The sequence below is a fragment of the Danio rerio genome, chromosome 7 (genome assembly GCF_049306965.1).
Source record: "Danio rerio strain Tuebingen ecotype United States chromosome 7, GRCz12tu, whole genome shotgun sequence".
Classification (NCBI taxonomy): Eukaryota; Metazoa; Chordata; class Actinopteri; order Cypriniformes; family Danionidae; genus Danio; species Danio rerio.
Window position 1 is genome coordinate 14,575,161 of NC_133182.1, and position 6,398 is coordinate 14,581,558.

The 6,398-nt window shown below is 37.5% G+C and overlaps 4 non-coding genes across 4 annotated transcripts; 3 read left to right on the top strand and 1 right to left on the bottom strand.

Annotated features, from left to right (window-relative positions):
- Positions 1 to 2,549: 2,549 nt before the first annotated feature.
- On the bottom strand, positions 2,550 to 2,622 carry trnar-ucg (transfer RNA arginine (anticodon UCG)). Its single transcript has one exon. It is a non-coding gene; the product is annotated as a tRNA-Arg (tRNA).
- A 1,245-nt stretch (positions 2,623 to 3,867) lies between these two features.
- Positions 3,868 to 3,940, top strand: trnar-ucg (transfer RNA arginine (anticodon UCG)). The gene has a single exon. It is a non-coding gene; the product is annotated as a tRNA-Arg (tRNA).
- A 1,555-nt stretch (positions 3,941 to 5,495) lies between these two features.
- On the top strand, positions 5,496 to 5,568 carry trnar-ucg (transfer RNA arginine (anticodon UCG)). Its single transcript has one exon. It is a non-coding gene; the product is annotated as a tRNA-Arg (tRNA).
- Positions 5,569 to 5,966: 398 nt separating this feature from the next.
- On the top strand, positions 5,967 to 6,039 carry trnar-ucg (transfer RNA arginine (anticodon UCG)). Its single transcript has one exon. It is a non-coding gene; the product is annotated as a tRNA-Arg (tRNA).
- Positions 6,040 to 6,398: the final 359 nt, after the last annotated feature.

Below are 6,398 nucleotides of genomic sequence, written 5' to 3' on the forward strand. Positions count from 1 at the left end.
GGCCTCCACAAGGTCCAGACCTGAATATTATAGAGGCTGTGTGAGATCACCTGAACAGAAAAAGAAAGATAAGATACTCTGAACACAACCCAGGCTCATTCTAAAAAATGTACCGCTATATATACAAATACGTCCCAGGAGCTACGTTTTTTTTGCTGTTTGTTTTCACGAATCCACTAGGCATGGGACGATAACCGTTTTCAAGGTTTACCGTGGTTTGAAAAAGTCAAGGTTTTAAAACTTTGTTATACCGTACCTACAACATATAAGCTTGTTTTATTATTTGCGTTTTTAACAACTATTTTATTTAGTTTTTAGGGCAAGAGTATCTCCAGCTGAAAAGGGCCATCAACATCAAAGGCTACTGTTCCAAAATATTTTAAATGTCTCTTAAAATAAAATATATCGTGTTCAATGGAGGCAAATGTTGTTCTTTTTTACCCCGACATTTATAAACAACATATTTCAAAGCAATTACAATATTGTAATACCGTGATATACCGTGTGATTTTATCCAAGGTTATCATATCGTCAGAATCTTATACCAGCCCATGTGTAGAATCCACCAGAGGCCACTGTGTACACTTTTTGAGATCTTAAATTTCTCTCGCAAGTGCCACTCACGCCAGCTGTTCTTACATAAATCCACTAGAGGCCGCTGTCAACTAACTGACAGACTGACGGATCGACCAATCGACTGACCCGTACTTCACCCTCCCTAAATACAACCAATAGATGTTTTCAAAAGCACCAACTGACCCGCCCACCCATCTCCCTAAACCCAACCGACCGTTTTAAAAAGAAATCCAGAAAAAAATGCCCTCACTTGGTTTTTACCACAGTTTCAGATTTGACCACATTCTCACCCTGTTATTTACTTGTTTATTTTATTTTATTGGCATCTCTCTTTTTCTGGAACCGTTCTTCAACAGACTCGCACCCTGTCTTCAAGGTCAACTCTTCTCTGCATCTCAAGTCCACCGACATACATGGCGAGCTATTGGACAAACTGGAAACAGCAGGAAAGCCATCCATATGGAGGTAAGCGGTCAGCTGGTAAGCGGGAAAAGGAACTGCATCATAACGCCCCGTAGCGTTTTTTTAGATGAAATGCAGCCATACGTAACTCTGGCTACATAATTCTCAATCTCAAGAAATGTATATAGGGCTACGTTTTCAGAATGAGCCTATGTTGTCTAAACCTAAATAAGAACTCCGGAAAGTCCTAAAAGAAGCCTGATATTATACAGATATTACACATATTTGCTATATATATATATATATATATATTTTTTTTTTTTTCATGTTGTTAATGACAAATTGTGACCCTACCATCTAAATTTTACAGCAGAAATCGGGACTTATCAGACCAGGCACTGTTTTTCTAATCTTCTATTGTCCAATTTTGGTGAGCCTGTGCCAATTGTAGCCTCAGTTTCCTGATCCACACCAGGTGTGGTCTTCTGCTGCTGTAGCCCATCCGCCTCAAGGTTTGAAGGTGTTGTGCATTCAGAGATGCTCTTCTGCATCCCTCGGTTGTAACGAGTGGTTATTTGAGTTACTGTTGCCTTTCTATCAGTTGGAACCAGTCTGGCCATTCTCCTCTGACCTCTGGCATCAACAAGGCATTTGTGCCCACAGAACTGCCGCTCACTGGATATTATCTCTTTTTCTGACCATTCTCTGTAAACCCTGGATATGGTTGTGCGTGAAAATCCCAGCAGATCAGCAGTTTCTGAAATACTCAGACCAGCCCATCTGGCACCAACAAGGATGCCACGTTCAAATTCACTTAAATCACCTTTCTTCCCCGTCCTGATGTTCAGTTTGAACAGCAGCAGATCGTCTTGACCATGTCTACATGCCATTGGGTTGCTGCCATATGATTGGCTGATTAGAAATTTGCGTTAAAGAGCAGTTAGGTGTACCTAATAAAGCGGCCAGTGAGTGTATATTTCATGCACATTTTTTCTTATCGAATAAAGAGTTTATCAGTTGTGCGCATTCATTTTTTACTCTGTAGATTTTATTCATAAATAAATAAATATATATATAACATAACATATATATATTGCATATAGAAACAGCAAATGCAGACTCTAATCTGTATTTTTTTTTTGCAAAATGCTTTGATTTCAGTCTCTTTGAATTTTCCGGCTTACATAACAGCTAATAAATAAATTATCCATCTCAAATCAAACTGTTAAAGTGAGCCCGTGTTGTGTGTATTGCTATTAATAAATTAGGCTATGTTAAAATGCTGCTGTCAGGCTTACAGAGACTGCACGAATGTTGAGAGCTCTGCATGACTAATAAACAATGAAGTTAGGCTGGAGGCGGTTGTGTACATGACTCTCGTTTCAGTGTAACAATGCACTAATGTCATTTACATCTGTTCATTTAGTATAGCTTTTATCCAGAGTGATTTAAGAACAAGCACCGCTACAACGAAAGCGATTTATCCCCTGAAGGCATTATAATAAACTCATCATGGGTGTGTGAAATGAGATTTTATTTGGTACACTTTTGGAAAAGGCTTTATAAAACTGCGACCCCGGCAGGACTCGAACCTGCAATCTTCTGATCCGAAGTCAGACGCCTTATCCATTAGGCCACGAGGCCAACTAATGATATAGTTAACATGAAAAAGAGATTAATACCCTCTAAAACGGACGGGAAAAAAATAAAACATACGGTCACGTGACACCCGTTACCTTTCTCTGCACGGTCTGCAATCATAGTCGTGATTATGATAATAAAGAGGGATGTTGTTGCAACCCAATTGGCATACGTATACTACACCCTAAAAGTATGTAACTTTTTGTTAAGGAAAATACTTTTTAGTGTGTAACACAGAGTATGCAAGCTTTAGGGCATGCTAGCTCCCCATTAACAGATCGTTATGTTGCTTAGTTATAAGCCCTGTCAATCCACACATCATCCACGTTTCTTTTATATTTATTTCCTACCTTTTTGGAGAAGCAGCAGCAGGTCAATCTCCCATTCACGAGCCTTTCATGCAGAGGGATCTCCTCAGGTCTTTGGGTAATCTAGAGGTTAATGTCCACTTCCCCAGAGATGGGTTGCGGCTGGAAGGGCATCCGCTGCGTAAAAACTTGCTGGATGAGTTGGCGGTTCATTACGCTGTGGCGACCCCGGATTAATAAAGGGTCTAAGCCGACAAGAAAATGAATGAATGAATGAATGTCCAAACACGTCTTTATCTAAGTTTAGTATTGTTGTTGCAGGTGAAACATACTGGAAATGCGATTCAAACATTTTCCTGTGGACTATATTAACAGTCATACAAAAATCTTTACCGAAGCCTCTGTACTTGAAGGTTTTTCTCGAGTGTCCACCATGTTTGTAGTTTATTTACACTTTTCAGCCGCATTTGTAGTTCTAATCGAATTTATGTCCAACATGCAATGTACTGTGGGTAATATCAGCGATGAGAGTATGGGCGGTTCTACACTTTTACAGTCTATGGTTCTACACTTAAAATGTTTACCGGAAATACCATCCAGGATTCGTTTTTGTAATAGCTGTTTTTACTCAATGTACCAGCCTCGCGATAAATTTCTTATACGTTTTATAACTATTTAATTCTAATTATTAAATCATTTCGAATTAGAATTCCTAGAAATACGTACACAGATAACGTTTAATTAAAATGTCATATTTTCATTGTTTAGTTTTTGTGTTTTATGAGTAGCTAATTAGCAGCAAACTGGATTAAAACACTTGAAATTTCAGTAAAACAGTATTAGGCTTCGTTATTAGCCTATTATAATCATGACTATGATTGGAGACAATGCAGAGAAAGTCGAGTGTCACGTGACCACATATCATTTTTAGAACCTCGGAGGCCTCGTGGCCTAATGGATAAAGCGTCTGACTTCGGATCAGAAGATTCCAGGTTCGAGTCCTGCCGGGGTCGTAGTTTTAAGCCTGTTAGTTAAATAATTTGCCTGCTAATCAAAGCCTTGCACTCACCAAATATAAAAAGAATTGGTATATAAAGAATTAAAATTTACCAAAGTGTCTTTAGGGCTATGTGTTTGGTATAACTCACCCTTGCAATTCATAACCATTAAAGGGTCAGTTCACCAAAAGTATGTTGAACACTAAGCAGCCATTTTGAAGAAACCACATAGGAAATATAATAGGAAAAATACTATAGGAAGAGAATAATTACCGTGTTTCAGGTTTCCTCAAAATATCAGCTTTCTTGTTTAACAGTAGAAATAAACTAAATGTTTTGTTAAAAGGCTTGAACACAACTGCACTGACATCCTGAGTGCTTCCGGGCTTGCAGTTTTATAAAGGCATCTTGTTATTAAAGAGCTAATCTGCTTTTAAATCGAAACAACTTCTACTTCAGCATTACTGTAACTTTGCCTTTGCTTACATAGATAGATATTTTATTGATTTATTTATTCAACAAACATGACAGTCCTCTGAAGATTTGCAAAGTGTTTGGTTTGTGTAGGAACTCAAAATTCAGTAACACTGTTTCTCACTCATTCTAACATCCTAAAAGCCTTTCACTGACAATAGAGGTACAACTTTTTTTTCAACCATTTTGAAAACAAATTATAAATAACTATAAAACATGTTAACCATGAGGATTTTTATGTTTAGACTTAACAGAACAATTTATTTACATAGCAGATGTTTGTGTAGACTCATAGTTCATCATATATTCGTTTAGGTAGTAACTAGTCTTTTTTGACTTTCATCTTGCCTCGTGGCCTAATGGATAAGGCGACAGAACATTGCAGGTTCAAGCCTTGCATAGATTGTAGTTTTAAGAGGGTTTAATTGAACGAATTTCCTGCCTCTCAAATCCGCACACTCTAGACATCAACATAATTCCTTTGTAAATTATAAAATCAGTTTAATTTAAGCTTTGTATTTAAGATATAACTCGCCCTTCCAATTCACAACCATTAAAGCATCATAATAGGCATAATGGACAAAGCGTTTGGCTTCTGATCAGAAGATTGCAGGTTTGAGTCCTGCCAGGGTTGCAGTTTTAAGACTGTTGATTGAACTACTGTCTTGCCACTAAAATCCTTATATATCAACATAATTCCTTTGTGAATTTTAACGTCAGTGCAATTAAACTCTGTTTGAGGCTTTTTACTGTAACTTTGCCTTTGCTTACATAGATAGATGTATTATTTATTTATTCAACAAAGATGACAGTCCTCTGAAGATTTGCAAAGCGATTGGTTCGTGTAGGAACTCAAAATTCAGTATCACTATTTCTCACTCATTCTAACATCCTAAAAGCCTTTCACTGACAATAGAGGTACAACTTTTTTTCTACCATTTTGCAAACAAATTATAAATAACTATAAAACCTTGTAAACCATGAAGATTTTAATGTTTAGACTTAACAGAGCGATTTTATTACATAGCAACATCTGCTATGTAAACATAGTTTGTGACATGTTCGTTTATGTAGTTGGTAGATTTAACAACTGACAGGCCCTGTGGCCTAATGGATAAGGCGTCTGACTTCGGATCAGAAGATTGTAGGTTTGAGTCCTGCCAGGGTCGCGGTTTTTAGACTTGCAATGGATCAATATTAAAATATTTACAGCTTTGTCTGTACACAGCAAAAAAAAAATCAGATGTATGAAACACTGTACGCAAATTAATGTGAAATTGTACATCCGAATTAAAGTAAAACTGAGCGCAACATGCACAAGTGGAAAACCCCTCCCTGCCTCCCCCCATATAAATAATACAGGGTAATGACTCCACTTTGGCAAAACCAAACAAAAAAGCAATGGCAAAAGCAAGCAAGAATAGAAACTTAACAGAATGTGAATTCGAGGTGCTCTTATTAGAGGTAGACCGGAGAAAAACGGTGTTGTTTGCAAGTTTGACCGCATTGTTTTTCGTTTGGTTTTCTTCATCATATACTTAATCTTCATGCTAGTGCAACTACTAAGGGCCTCGTGGCCTAATGGATAAGGCGTCTGACTTCGGATCAGAAGATTGCAGATTCGAGTCCTGCCGAGGTTGCAGTTTTAAGAGTGTTAATTGAACTACTTCCCTACCACTCAAATGAATTCTTATCAACAGAATTCCTTTGTAAATTCTAAACAACTTCAACATTCCTAAATCCTGCTCATTTCTGAAATTCTATTAACTTCTATTAACTTTACACACAGCTCTGTCCACCAAAGATGATTTTCATCATTGGTGCCCTTTAAAGTTTGGTTATACTCAGGGCTACTCCCGCCAAAGGCAAGTAGATTTCAGCAGTGATGGTTTAGACAGACACTCCCACTAGCCACTTTGGCTGGTTGAAAATAACTTTCCTGTTTAATAATTCTTAAAAGCAGGATTCAACAATAAGGATGGTCCAATATGCATGCAAA